The 14,839-nt window shown below is 34.7% G+C and overlaps 1 pseudogene; it reads left to right on the top strand.

The window, feature by feature from the left end:
• The window catches only part of LOC149237415 (ruBisCO large subunit-binding protein subunit beta, chloroplastic-like), a 106,048-nt pseudogene that overhangs the window by 68,302 nt on the left and 22,907 nt on the right, over window positions 1-14,839 (top strand).

Genomic DNA, 14,839 nt, shown 5'->3' with positions numbered 1-14,839 from the left:
AAGTGTTGATTGCACTGCGAATGCCTTATCATCTCCATCTATAGTTTATAAAGAGGAAAAGCAGGAAACTTGCTTGCCATTTTTCACTCACTTTTATTTATTTTCACTCAATTCTGTTGAAATATGCAAATTTTTTTGTTTGAAATTCATCATGTAGCTGCAATTTTTTATTATTATATAAATCAATGACTATAAATGTAATTTTAAGGATTGCCATAACTCTTCACATAATTTTTTAAAGTGTGCTAGCTCAATGGAAGAGTGTCTACTTTACAAGTAGGAGGTTGGTGGTTCGATTCCATTGTGCGCTAACATGAATTAATCAATGATTTTGTAGTTCATTTTTAATTAAATGTTTTTTATATCGATTTATTTCAATGGTGAGATATTTCTGGATTCATTGTTTTATATTGTCTCTAAAGAGACAAAAGTGATCTTTAAATAAAAAAATTATTGTCTCTAGAGAGACAATAGCTAGTATTAAAGACATATTGTCTCTAATCCAACTGTTGTCTTTAGAGGGACAAAAATGAAATTGTCTCCAGAGAAACAATAATGGTTGTGTTATATATTGCCTTTATAAAGAGAATAATCTTTAAGACAATAATCTTTAACACACTATTTTTTAAGACAATAATTTTTGAGACACCCGCTTAAAGACAATATTTAAGACAATACACAAGTTTTTTTTGTCTTAAGTTAAGACAATTTACCCAAAAATTGTCTCAAATATTGTCTTAAAACCCTTCTTTATGTAGTAGTGTCTCATTATTCTCTCTCTCTCATACTCTTGGACACCTAGATTTTTCTTTGAGCATTCTTGGAGAGAGGCATACTTGGAGTTCTGGAGCCATAAAGCAAAGGAAGATCAGGAAGGCACAAGAGGACATCAAGATCAATAGCTACAATGAATTTGGCTTGCAGGTACCGAGTTGCATATATGTTTTCCTCAATAGTTTTGGCATGCATGGAATATGCATGTGGACTATTGGTCATGATCTATCGCTGGCATAGAGGATTTCCTGGATTGATAGTGGATTGCCTAGCCTTGCCATTTCCTAGATAGCTATGGAGATTGTGGGTTTATTTCCATGTTTTTTTGGTTGGTTCTCATGTTTCCTTAAGCTTGGGTCCAGTTATTAGTTCCTGGAAGCCCTGGTTGGAAAAATTCTTTGGAAGCCCTGTAATAGCTTGGGTTGAGTTACTAGTCCTTAAAGCCTTGGTTGGAAAAAAACTCTGGAAACCCTTGGTGGGTTGAGTTACTAGTCTTGGGATCCCTGGTTGGACAAAGCTCTGGAAGCCCAATGACAGATGTGGGTTGAGTTACTAGTCTTGGAAGCCTTGGTTGGAACAAATGCTCTGGAGCCCTAGAAGGCTTGGGTAGAGACCAATCTGATGATGGTTTTGTGATGTCCGATCGTGGGGTGGAATCACTTTTTGATGGGTTGAGGAGGTTGGCCTATAGAAGCCTTGGATGGTTTTATATTGATGTGTTCTATGAGATCCCACGTTCATGCTTGGAATATGGCATGGGGGTGAATGGTTGAAGAGATATTTGGTTCAACCATTCTACAGTTAGGTGGAACGTGGAAGTCCCATCTCGGGTTTGGATTTTGCATCATCAATATGAGGTTATTTCTCATATTGATCAACATAACTATGAAACCAAATAACGACAAACCAAATTCACCTATTCTTATTCAACAATCAATTCAAAAGAAATTATAGTAAAATTATAGTACAGCATGCGGAATTGAAATTACATGAAATTAAATCTACTCTAAGGGATTATGTGTGCATTGTCAAATGAGGATCCTATGAAATGAATAATCAAAACTACATTCTTAACCTCTCACACAGGAAAAGATATGAAAGTAAATAAAAACAATTGCTCTTAACTTCTAGGTAGAAAGCAAATAGAAACAATCGCTCTTAACCTCTAGGTAGAAAGCAAATAAAAACAATCACTCTTAACCTCCCACACAAGAAAAGATATGAAAGCAAATAAAAACAATTGCTCTTAACTTCTGGGTAGAAAGAAAATAAAAACAATCACTCTTAACCTCTCACATAGGAAAAGATATGAAATAAATAAATCTTATTGTATGAAAGCAATAAATCTAAAAAAAAAAATCTCACACATTGTAGGTGGCCAATCCAAAACCATGAGAGATGGAAAATTGAGAGGCTCCAAATGCAAGCATAACCAAATCAAAGTGAACATCACTCATAAGCATGGTTCCAAATCCAAATTCTATATTCAAAACGTGAGCATTTCCCCAACTTTACACATGCCTTTGAAAGGAGAAGGCTCTCCTATTTATACAAAAACATAAGAAGTTGCCTAATTAATGGAGGTCAATTATTCTCTCCTAGATCCCTAGAAAATCTCATAGAGTTACAACTTAAATAGGTAATGATGAGACACATAACATCTTTGACCTTTATCCATCTCGTCTTCCATATCTTGAAGGGAATTATAATTTGAGCATTGGAGGCCACATACGGGTGCCTTGGAAGCTTCCAAATGACCTACACATGTCATGAAACTCAAGCCACTTTTAAGTATTAGTAAGTATATGCCATTTTTCTAAGTTTTAACCATTTAATTCACTTATAATTCTAGAAATCATTAACTTTTGGAAAACACAAATGGAACCCATATAATTATGAAATTGGAGGCTAATGAAAGGTTATATGCTCATGGAGTTGTGACATGTCAGTGAAATGGTGGCGATAAAGGTGAAAGTGGATGATATTTTGAATACATTTTGGAGACTCTACACTATGCATGGGCAATTACCTATTCTTCTATGATGACACCTCCTTTAGAAACATCCTCCGTAATAATGGGAAGAAGTGACTTCATAAACCACTCAACTAAAATCTGATATGGAATAAAAACATTGAGTAAGTGATGTCTACGTCTCCATTCATGAATATGATCGGAAATGTGAGTCGATTTTCATTGTTTTAAAGAAGTCAATAGTTCAGTACCAATATCATAATGGATCAGTAAATGAAAGTAGGTTAAAACCATTGTTTCCAGGGAATTAAAGTTATGGAAAGAAGCACAAGGTAGCTCAATCTACCATTTGGCTTCCAAACCAGTTAAAGTTCGTTGGATAAGGTGAAGACAGATGGAATCATCGATTAAAGAATTTAATGCACACCAGAGATGATATGTCATCACATGATTGGATGGGTCTTATCCTAATTTGTCTTCAAATTTAGGTATGTCACTCAGTAACTTGGTTGAAATCACAGACCAATAAGGATAATAATAAATAGGATCATTGGTTAATTGAGATAAATCTAGTAGATCTAAGGTTGCAATAAACAATAACTATCGGTTAGGGTCTTGCGGTAAAGATTGATAACCTCGTGGGTTAAGATAAACCCCTGGTGGCAGATACCCAGGATATCTTGGAATAGCCTGTGCAGTTGGAATTGGAATTCTACCAGGGTAACCAAGGTGACCCATACTAGGTTGAGGTTAAACAGGGACTTGATAAGTATGATTGGGGTATAGTTGACTCTGAAAATGTTGAGCTTGATCCATTTGACCCAAGTAATATTTCCCATATACAGGTTGAACTTGCAAAGGTTAACCTTGAACAAATTGACTTTGAACAGATTGAGTTCGAACAAATTGACCTTAAAAAGGTGGGTTTTGGAAAGTTTGGCCTTGGAAAGGTGGAATTTAAAAAGCTTGTCCTTGAAAAGGTGGAACTTGATAAGATTGACCTTCAGAAGGCAGGATTTGGAAAGCTTGATCTTGAAAAGGTGTTTTCATTGTTCCTATAATGTGTTTCCCGATAGGAATTTGTGGTATAGACTAGACTGTAGGAACGATTTGACAAGAAGAAGCCGAGGGGATTGCTTGAGTAGTATGGGGAACAAATGCTTGAGGGGTAACTGGAATGGTAGTTTGTGATACTCCTAGAATTGGTTTCTGTGGAGTACATATTGCAGCAGTGTAGTGGATGAAGGGAAGCAGGCTGAGCATCAACAACGCAGAGGACCGATGTCCTAGATGAGTGTGATACTTCTACTAGGAAGTATTTCTATAGCACATTAGTTGCTAAGAGGGAGTGTTTATTTTTGGGTAGCAACGGATGTGCTCTAGTTCTGAGAACGTATGAGATCCCCAAGACCCAGAAAGCATTTGGTTAAATTCCACCCGAATTGTATTTTATTAAAATAATTATATTTTTAATGGGGTTCCTAAGTCTAAACATAGGAAAATTAAATATTAATGGGTATTAATGAAAATATGGGTGAGAATATTTTAAGAGACGAGGATCAGTTCTAATTTAATCTTAGCCATTGATTAAAGATTAGATCATGACCATTGATTTATCAACAGTAAAAGTATAAAGGAAGGCTTGGGGTTAGTTGGAGAACACACACAATGAGAGTAGAACTTGAGCTAAACCAAAATTTTGGGCGTAGTTTGCTCAAAATTTCAGAGTAATATTCTAGTACAGAGAGGGGAAGTTGGCAAAGGGACTTCATTCCAAGGCCAAGAATACATAAAAGAGAGGCAGCACAAAACCAGGGAGAGATAACGCAGCTCTAGAAGGGTGACACAGAGGCTATAGGAGCTAACGTGGTCACTTAGAGGCAACACTAGGGTTTCTGTGAGGCAAATTGAGTAGTAGTTCAACAAATTGATTTCTGAGTAAGGAAGGCTCACTGGGAGGGTGACGCAATTCCAGCATAGAGCTGGCAGCATCCATTGCTGCAAAACACTGGGGATAACGCAGTCACCTATGGGGTTTGTTCATCTAGTTACTGGATTCACCAAAATATCTGTCTTTAGATAGAGGTACTTTTGTCGAGTTTATTCTTTGTTGGGTGAGCCGAATTAGGCATCCTAGTTTCATTCAAAAATCTTCTTAATAATAAAACCCTCACATCTTTTGCACCGGTTTTCCACACTGGGTTTTTCCGGGGACATTTAGTCCAGAAATAAGTGTGTCCTTTGTGTGCTTATCTTATTTATTTTTTCAGTACTTTATCTATATATTGGTGTAGGCTGCAGTGTATTTGCATTAATATTTTTTGAATAATTTTGAAAATAACTTGTTAAACTGAAGAACACAAGTAGGTAATGCAAATCAGTTTACTGTAGTAGGATTTCTATTTTGTTGGATTCATAAATTTTCACACATTTGTCTTCCATTTTTGTAGATGATTTCAATTCATTACTCAACATCTTTGTGACCCATTTTTGCTACTCTTATGAAGATAATACAATTGTTTCTTCTCCAATAGTTTAAGCACCTTGTCAACATGTTGAACATGATCTCTGCAAGAATTGTTGTAAATTAGTATATCATCAAAAAATATTAACACAAATTTTCTAAGAAAGGATTTGAAAATGGAATTCATCAAACCTTGAAATGTGGAAGGTGAATTAGAGAGGAAAAAAGGCATGATCAAAGGTTCATAACGAACTTCATGAGTTCTGACTTCTATTTTCATTCTAATTTGATGATATCTAGAATGAAGATCCAACTTGGTGAAGTAAATTGCTCCTTGTAATTCATCCAAGAATTCATCAATGACCGAAATGGGGAATTTATCTTTAATAGTTCGTTTATTGATATCTTTATAAGATGGACACATACACCATGATCCATCCTTCTTGTGCACCAATACTACTAGAGAAGAGAAATAACTTTGGCTAGGTTGAATTATACCTACCTCTAGCATTTCTGCAACCATATGTTCAATTTCACTCTTATGGGTATAAGGATATATGTAAGGTCTGATGTTTGGCAGAACGCTTCCTGGAATCAAGTGAATAGCATGATCATGATCACGAATAGGTGAAAGACCTTTGGGAGTCTCAAATACCTTGGAATGATTGTCTAAGGCTCTTTGGGGATCTGGAGAACTAGATGATTTCACTGTTTGAACGTCGAGTGAGCATACTTGTGCAATTATTCCTTGTTTTCCCTTCTTTAAAAGCTTTTTCATACCATTAAAACTGATTATCTTCCCCGATTCCCCTATGATACTCCTTAATTCATTTCTTTCATTCCCAAAAAAAAAAAAATCAGGAAAAATTCTTAAAAATTAAAATATATTGTTCCCAAATATTGTAACCACTAGATTCATAATAAAAGATCAGTACCACCCATTGGAATGGAAAGTGTTGGGCTATTCAATATATATTCTCCCATGGTTACCTTTCTATTATTGAAAAATTTATAGTTCCTTCATTTGCAACCATCATTTTACACTTTGGTACTAGATATAGAAATCAATTCAATACCTTGGCTATCTTACAATGAAATAAATTATGGGTACTACCTGAATCAATCAACACAATTACCTTTTTCTTCTTGATATGTCCTTCTATCTTGAGAGTTCGAGGAGTGGTAATTCCCGCCAATGCATTACGAGATATGTTTGGTTTCATTTCTTCATTCTCTCGAGTTGGCTCCTAGTTTATATCCTCTTCTTTTGATTTTTATTGTTCATTTTCTTCCTCCTCTTCACAATATATGTAAAAAAAATAAATTCTTGACACACTTATGAAATTTAGTGTATTTTCTATCACAACTATAACAAAGCCCTTTTTCTCTTTTTTCTTCAAGTTGTTGTGATGTCAACCTTGTCGGTTGTGGGAGGCTAGGAGAAAAAACACTTCCATCTTTATAGTTGTGAGTGGTACACCTCCTTGTTTCCATAATTTTCCTTTCAAATTTTCTTCCCACCCTAAATGCTTTTCCCATTGAATTAGCTTCCCAAAGGCAAACCTCATGTTGGATGTTATCCTTTAAAGACACTATGAACACATCAATAATATGATCCTATGGAATATCAAGTGCCTTGATATTCAATCTTTGGAAGTCCTAAATGTGCTCCACTATTGAATCCTTTTGCTTGAGATTTATCAATTTGCTAAAGAAGGTATTACTCTTTGTATCCTCATAATGTGCTATCAATTCATACTTAAAAAGTGTCCAAGTGACAATTTATTTACGAGAAAAGATCCATCGATACCACACAAATTTATTGGGATCTAAATATAAATATGCAATGTGTACCTTTTGTGAGTATGGCACATCATGTAGATCAAAGAATTGCTCCATATTTCGTATCCATGTTACCGAATCCTTGACATCAAACTTCCTTATATTGATATTTGGAATATGGTTGATATTCATCCCTAAGTTAAAGTCTCTAAAATAATAATTCATTTTCTTTTTGTCCTCATCCTTATTTTCATGGAATTATTTGTGACTACTAGAAAAGCTTTCTTGCAACAACTTTTTCAACCTTCCTTCAACTCTTCCATGTCTGCTTTTAAATTTTTCATGCCGCATTTTATTTTTGATTTTAAACCATCCATGTCACCTTTCATTTCTACTTTTAAATAATCCATGTTGTCTTTCATTTCTGATTTTAAACCATCCATATAGTTCATCTTTTTTGTTCTTTGCTAGAGCGAAATTTGTTGCACTTGGTCCTATAATTTTGATATATCATGTTACGTTTCTTCCTCTTCATGCATTATAGTAGAGCTTTTTGAGGGATAAATGGGTTTATATTTTTTTTTGTTTGTGAGGCATTTTCGAACAAATAAATGATATATATACTTCACTATACCATTTGAATCACTTCAAATTAATTTTTCAAACAAAATTTATGAAAATTTAAATATACACAAATTTTAGTGGTTGATTTTGAGCTTATTGATAATGTTGAACTTGAAAATGTTGTATATTTGTGATTTTGGCCTCCCAAGATCTGAAATTTCATCATATGGTATCCCTCTATGTCGTTTTTCCAACCCTACCAATTATTCTTGTTAGAAAATTATATATTACAGAGCAATGGAACACATAAAATATTGCATAAATATAAACACAGAAAACGCATAAAACAAGAGAGACACATATATACATGGTTCACCAAATTTGGGCTAAGTCCATGGAGAAACAACCAGACCTTCCTTTATATTATCCAGCAAAATGAAGAGATACAACCTACAACAAATCCGCTGTAATTTCCTCTTCGCTCTCACACAATTTCCTCTCTCTTTTGTCACTCAGAATACACATCTACATAGCCGCAATAAAATTCCCTCATATATAGTGAGGGGTTGCTATCTAGGGAAAAAAAAACCCTAAAATAAACATAAATTCTACCGTTAGATCATCCGCCTAATGAAGGACTTATATTGATTCTACGAAATTACAATATTTTACAAGGAAATTTTACATCCATTTTTAGCTTCGACGGTGCCTCTACACACACTCTCATAGATATTTATATGTCATTTCCGCCCCTCGATCCCCTCTGAGGTGAACAAACAACGCCACCCTATTATGAACTGGGGTCCAATCTGTTGATGTTAGGTCCCTATACTACTAGTGTAACCCCTTATTGTTATTAGTACAACCCCCTTATTATATTTTTGTTGCCATGTAGTCCCCATATTGTTATTATTGTGCCCTTACGTTATTATTGTTATGTCGGCTCTGATTATATTATGACCCCTTAGACTCCTATATATAGAAATGAGGTCTTGTCATCTGTATCATCCAAGAATTGTTCATTTGTGTAATGTAAATGAGGTTTCCCCCTCCAAGAGGCTGAATTCTAAGGTGTTGATCTATCTTTTCTATCCTTTTGTGAGCTGGTTTCATAACATTTGGTATCAGAGCTTTGGATTCTAAGGTTTTTCTTCTCCAAACAGGAATCATGGAATTTTTGCTATAATTTTTTTGCTACGAAGTTTCGGAAGATAAACAACAAACCCATTTGAGAAGAGACCAGTTTGAACCTCTGATCCAAATTTTAGATCTTTTCTTGCTATATTTTTTGAGATATGATCTCAGGAAGTTAGGGTTTTTGCAAACCCCATAATTTAATCTCAAATAGGTCGTCGTGGAATTTTCCCTATAATATTTTTTCCACAAAGGTTCAAACTCTGAAAGTAAAACCCATTTGATCCAAAATCTTGGTGATGCTCGGGTCCGAATCTTAGATCTTTTCTCGCTATATTTTTGGAGATATAATTTGATGAATTTAGGGCTTTTTCTGACTCTTGAATTACATTCTAACCAGGTGACCTTGGGAAAATCATCTTAACTTTCTCTCTGAGCAACAAATTGAAATTTTGTAAGTTATAGAAAGAGGATAGACTATAGTTTTCTATGTATATTTTTCAAATCCGAAGGTCAAAACAGTGAAACGTGACACATCGTACACGTTCACTCTACTGAAACATTATATAATCAAGTCATCTTAGGAGATTGGGCATAACTATTTCTTGGAGAATCAAATTTTGATCAGACTTGCGGGGTTAGAAAGAGGACTCAGAGGGATACTGCAGGACACAATTTCAGAACTTGGAGATCTGAAATTACCGAGTTACAGTCATTTCAAGATCAAGTTCCTAAAATCAAGAAAAGGCGATATGAGGAAGTTTGATGGCAAGGATCCGGTAAATTGGATACTATAGATGGAGCAATATTTTGATCTACATGAGGTTCAACTGTTACAAAAGGTACATATTGCATCTTTATATTTAGAACCAAATCAATTTTTATGGTATAAAGGGCTTTGTTCTCGTAAAGCACTTGTCACTTGGTCAATTTTCACGGAAGAAATGATAGCACATTATGAGGATACAAAGAGTAACACCTTCTTTAGCCAATTGATAAATCTCGAACAAAAGGGTTCAATGGCAGAGCACATTGAGGACTTTCAAAAATTGAATATAAGGGTAAATGATATTCCAGAGAAGCAAAGTATTGATGTCTTCATAGGGACTTTAAAGGATAACATTCAACATGAGGTTCGTCTTTGGGAACTTGATTCATTGGAGAAGGCATTCAGGTTGGCAAGAAAAATTGGAAACGAAATTATGGAAACAAAGAATCCCACCACTCACGACTATAATTATGGAAGTGTTTTTTATCCTAGCCTTCCATCACCTACAAGGTTTACACGACAACAATTGGAAGAAAAAAGAGAAAAAGGGCTTTGTTACAATTGTGATAGAAAATACACTAAATGTCATAAGTGTGCTGAGAGGAAATTATTTTACATAGATTATGAGGAGGAGGAAGAAAAGGATCAAGAAACCTCAAAAGAAGAGGATATACACCAAGAACCAACCCCAGAGAAAGAAGAAATGAATCCAACCATATCTTGTAAAGCATTGGCAAGAATTATCACTCCTCAAACTCGCAAGATAGGACATATCAAGAAGAAAAAGGTTCAAGAAGTGAAAGATCACATCGAGAAAGAAGAAATGAATCCAACCATATCTTGTAATGCATTGGCCGGATTTACCACTCCTCAAACTATCAAGATAGAAGGACATATCAAGAAGAAAAATGTTCAAGAAGTGAAAGATCACATCGACCATCAAGAAATGAATCCAACCATATCTTGTAATGCATTGGAAGAAATTATGACTCCTCAAACTCTCAAGATAGAAGGACATATCAAGAAGAAAAATATTCAAGCAGTGAAAGATCACATCGAGCATCAACAACAAGTTCTCCAACTTTTAAAGGATAACACCACTTTGGTGCAGAATCGAATGAAACAATGGGCAAATCAACATCGCAGTGAAAGAAGTTTTGATGTAGGTGATTGGGTATTTTTACGGCTACATCTCAAGCAAGCTATTTATGAGAAGGAAATGTTGGCAATACTACATGCACTTAAGAAATGGCGACCTTACCTAATGGGAAGACACTTCAAGGTAAAAATGGATCATGATAGTCTTAAATATTTTTTAGAACAAAGATTATCTTTAGAAGAATAGAAAAAATGGGTCACAAATATGTTGGTTTATGAATTTGAAATCATCTACAAAAGAGGGAAGAAAAATGTTGTTGCAGATGCACTCTCAAGAAAGGATGAGGATGTGGAAGCATTGTTTCGTGCTATTTCTATTATTCAACCATATTGGATAAATGAAGCAAGGGATGAATGGAAGAAGGACGAAGAAGTGTGGCCACTCATTCAAAAGTTGCAAAAGATCTCAGTTCAAACAATATTGCCAAAACTTGACGAGGAAGGAAAAATCATATTGGAGCCTGGAGCAGTCACAGAAACAAGAACCTGACAGCTATGAAATCGATCAATTTCAAAGTATCTCATTAAGTGGAAGAACTTACCCATTGAAAATTCCACATTGGAGGACAATAATTTTATACAGAAGCATCAAGAACTACTCAAGTGTTGAGGACAACACTTTTTGAAGGAGAGAGGCATGTTAGGTCCCTATACTACTAGCGTAACCCCTTATTGTTATTAGTACAACCCCCTTATTATATTTTTGTGCTCATGTAGTCCCCATATTGTTATTATTGTGCCCCATAGAAGCCCACTATTGTTATTATTGTGCCCTTACATTATTATTGTTATGTCGGCTCTGATTATATTATGACCCCTTAGACTCCTATATATAGAAAGGAGGTCTTGTCACTTGTATCATCCAAGAATTTTTCATTTGTGTAATATAAAGGAGGTTTCCCCCACGAAGAGGCTGAATTCTAAGGCATTGATCTACAGGTGATACTTTTGAATAAAAAAGATATTCAAACTCCACACCCAACAAGACTAATATTGGATCCTTCAAGATAAAATTAGACCAATTCTGCCAACATGACCTGCTTATGGACTGGTTCAGTAGAGATAGCTTGTACAAAATGCCACATGTCCCTGTTTCTACCTTTGGCCCTAAAAATGATACCCCAAAAACCAAAGGTCATTCACTTTCACCCAATTTTTTCAAAATTTAATATGGATACCCAAAACAAAATTTATGACGATTTCCCTGAGTCACCTATTTGAGACTGAATTCTAGAGCATACAAATACCATAACATTAATGAACCATATCTACAAGAATATAGTGAACCAAGCTCTGATTTTTTTACAAGATGTTCATAAATATTTTGGATTTATGTTGTCAAAATTTAAGCTTCTGAAGCCTTGTAGAAAAAAATGTTATAGCAAAAATTCCAGGAAGACCTATTTGAAGCAACGAAACCATAAGATCAAAAGCTCAGATAATAAATGTTTTGTAACCAGATAAGAAAATAGAAGAACATATAGATCAACTACTTGAAAATAATCCTCTTTGAGAGGAAAACCTCCTTTTCCATCACATAAATGAACAATTATTCGATGATACAAATGACAAGACCTCCTTGGTATGTATAGGATTCTAAAGGGTCACAATATAATCAAGACCTACATAACAATAATAATGTAAGGGCACACCAATAATAATAGTGGGATTCTATGGGGCACAAAAATAACAATATGGGGGCTACAATATTAAAATAGGGACCTACAAATAAAGAAAGAATAGGTCCATTGAAGATCTATCAAGGTTGTGATGCATGATTAGGATTTGTCGATGTTCTTATGGGGAGAATCATCATTGACAGTTGTATGTATTCAAAATTGAATTCCTCATCGAATTTTGGAATACAGGACTCGTGAAGAAGCATTATCTAGATGAAATCCATAGGTTGGACATATGTGAACCTTTTATTTCCCGATCTATATTCATGTTCCTAAGGGCAAAAGGAACAAGCTTGAACCTTTAAGAAAGAAAGGCATATTTGTTCATTACAGTGAATCATCAAAGGCCTATAGATTCTACATTCCATAACAGTGAAGGATTGAGGTCAGACGTGAAGTCACTTTCGATGATAAAGTTTCATATTGGAAATCTAAGGAAGTATTCGTGGATTCCTATGATAAATTAAAACAAGTGGCTTCAAAGGAAGGGAATTTAAGTTCAACAAAAATTCTTGAAGAGTTAGAAGGGCATTGTAAACCAGTGGAATCGGTTTCTGTCCCAGAGATTAAAAAAAGACCAGCATGGCTTAGATCTACATTGGAAGAAGAAAATGGAAATGCAACTCCTGATATCACATCCAAAGAAGTTAAGAAACCTAATTTTTTTTCTAGATATGCAGCTCTCATGACTAACTTGATTGACACAGATCCTTCCACTTATCAAGAAGCAATTAGATAACAAGTGTTGAAGGAGTCCATGAATGAAGAATATTAATTTATCATGAATGATGATGTCTAGGAGATTGTTCCAAGGTAGGAAGGGTAGTCAATGGTGACTTCCAAGTGGATATACAAGATAAAGCATGTTACAGATGGAAGTATTGATAAATACAAGGTCTTATTTGTAGCTAGTGGGTTCTACCAGAAGGAGTTAGAAGATTATGATGAGACCTTTTCTCCAGTTTCCAGGTACACCTCCAATAGATCCATCATTTTTCTTATTGCTTCATTAAGATGGAATTTACATCATATGGATGTGAAGACTTATTTCCTCAATGGTGTGATTGAGGAAGAGGTGTACATTGATTAGCCTCATGGCTTTGAGGTGCATGGAAATGAATCTCATGTTTGCAGGTTAAAGATGGTTTTGTATGGACCCAATCAAGCTCCAAGAACTTGGAATGCTTGTATTGACATCTATTTGAAAAGATTGGGAATGTCGATCCAAACCTTTATTTTAAGGTTATGAAGAATGCACATGTGTTCCTATAATTATATGTCAATGATTTGTTTCTGACAGGTGTTGAACCACTTATTATTCAGTGTAAGAAGGAGTTGGATTCTAAATTTGATATGAAGGATCTTGTGTTGATGGATTATTCCTTGATATTGGTAGTATGGAAGAAACCTAGTGAATTCTTCCTTGGTCAAGGAAAGTATGTAATTAATATGCTTCAGAAGTTTCGCATGATGGACTGTAAATCCAAGGATACTCCCATGGTGACTAACTTGAAGAAGTTAAGAGGCCATTAATCTAGTTTGGTAGATCCATCCATGTACCATTGGGCGATTAGTCCATTGATGTATTTGGTTAAAACCAGGCTAGACATTTTCTTTGTTGTTAACACATTGAGACATGAGAATTATATTGTGACAAATTACATTATGAGATATCTACATGGTACTGTGAACTATGGTTTGCAAACAAGGATGTACAACTTCAGAGATATACAGATGTTAACTAGGTAGGAAGTGTTGATGATAGGAAGAGCACCTCAAGTGTATGCTTCAGTTTAGACTTTGCCATGATATATTGGATGAGCAAGGAGCATAGATCTATTGAACTTAGAACTGTAGAAGTAGAATATATTGCAGCAAATGAAGCATGTAGAAAAGTACTATGGATTCCAAATTTTTTTGCAGAATTTTTCAACCAAGAGTTAGAAGTGACTCTTCACACATTACCAAGAGTGTTAATAACAACAAAAAAAATATTTTTCATTAATAAAAATAAATATTTACATCAACAACACATCTCTAGTTTTTTAAATTTCTAACTATCATTAAATAATAAAATCCTTGAATGATTATCTTACATAGCCCGAATGATAAATGCTTCATAAAGAGCTCACGCAATCGATTTTATGCATTGTTCAAAGTGCTTGAACTAAAAAAATGCCAATCTCAGGTTAAGGTCATAGTTTCTCCTCACTATCTTTATGCCTAGACACTCATGCCTAGTGGAGAAAACATATTCATGATACATGTGTCCCATTCAAATAGTTACAAGGAACTCCTAATAACTAATTATATAGGTTCAAGACCCCCTTTAAAGTTTTTTATTTACAATATTTATAATCATTAATTTTATAGCTTATATAAATATTCATAAACGTATATTTTACATTTTTTTATGATAATAATATCAATGTAAATCTATCTCAACTCCGGATTTACTATTTGCCAATCACCCACAAGGATCAAATCTCTTTTAACTCTAAAAGAGATTGACCCAAGGCGAGGTTGACCCATGGGATGTCGAG

Source organism: Pinus tabuliformis, chromosome 8, assembly GCF_031772625.1.
Source record: "Pinus tabuliformis cultivar Carrire ecotype Pingquan chromosome 8, CPIR1, whole genome shotgun sequence".
Taxonomy (NCBI): Eukaryota; Viridiplantae; Streptophyta; class Pinopsida; order Pinales; family Pinaceae; genus Pinus; species Pinus tabuliformis.
The sequence above is the reverse complement of the archived record's forward strand: the minus strand, read 5'-3'. Positions and strand labels throughout refer to the sequence as shown.